General features: G+C 43.9%; 1 pseudogene; it reads right to left on the bottom strand.

Moving 5' to 3' along the window:
* Positions 1 to 5: 5 nt before the first annotated feature.
* LOC104774511 lies at positions 6 to 820 on the bottom strand (annotated as a pseudogene).
* Between the last annotated feature and the right edge of the window lie 15 nt (positions 821 to 835).

An 835-nucleotide genomic window follows, 5' to 3' on the forward strand; every position in this document is an offset into this window, starting at 1 on the left:
CATGTCCAACAGAAGGTGTGGCCACACAAACAGACCACACCGAAATCGACTTCGGCATCTTCCTCAAGCAGTATGGCGTTTTCACAATCCGATGCAGGACACCATTGGATGGTTGCCTTATGGCACTCCATGAAGGATTCGAGAAGCCATCCCTCGTGCATCTCCTTAACTGTGTCAGTCAGTTTCTCGATGGTATCGGGTCCAACAGAGGCGACACAGCCTTGGTTAAGGCAAGAGATGATGAGTCCTGTCTCCTCTTTGTTCTTCACCAGAGCATCGTTGAGATATTCACTCCAGCAAGTTGTTGAAAACTTGTGTGAGCAAAAGGGCGTCGAGACTAAGTAATCTCCATCACCATTAGGAAGGGTAGTCGTCTCACGACCTGCAGAAGAAGAGTTGGAAATAGGAACTCGAGCCAGCCCTAGCTCCGCCAGAAACTTATCCTTGTTGTCAACAAGAAGATCTGAAGCCTTGAACGAGTTCCAACGGAGACGGACTAGGATCACGGTTGCNACACCGAGAAGACTTCCGAGATCAGATTGATTTCTTCCATCATCTTTTCACGAACTTCGGTTTTCACGAGAACAGAGTATTTCTGACCATCGGCTTCCATTGCTGCAGAGAAATAAAAAAACTAAAGATTTATAATTTAAAACTTAAGAGTTACCGAAAGAAGATATTTTGTTAAATCGATAGAGGTGATTTTGTAGTTACTAACCAACCTAAGGATTGAACGGGAAGAATAAGGTTTATGGTAGTTTGGGGATCAAGGTAACAAAATCAACTCAAAAAGAAAGGGAGGATAAGGATTGGAACTGAAAGAAACACTGATGAT

This window comes from Camelina sativa, unplaced genomic scaffold, assembly GCF_000633955.1.
Source record: "Camelina sativa cultivar DH55 unplaced genomic scaffold, Cs unpScaffold03322, whole genome shotgun sequence".
NCBI lineage: Eukaryota > Viridiplantae > Streptophyta > Magnoliopsida > Brassicales > Brassicaceae > Camelina > Camelina sativa.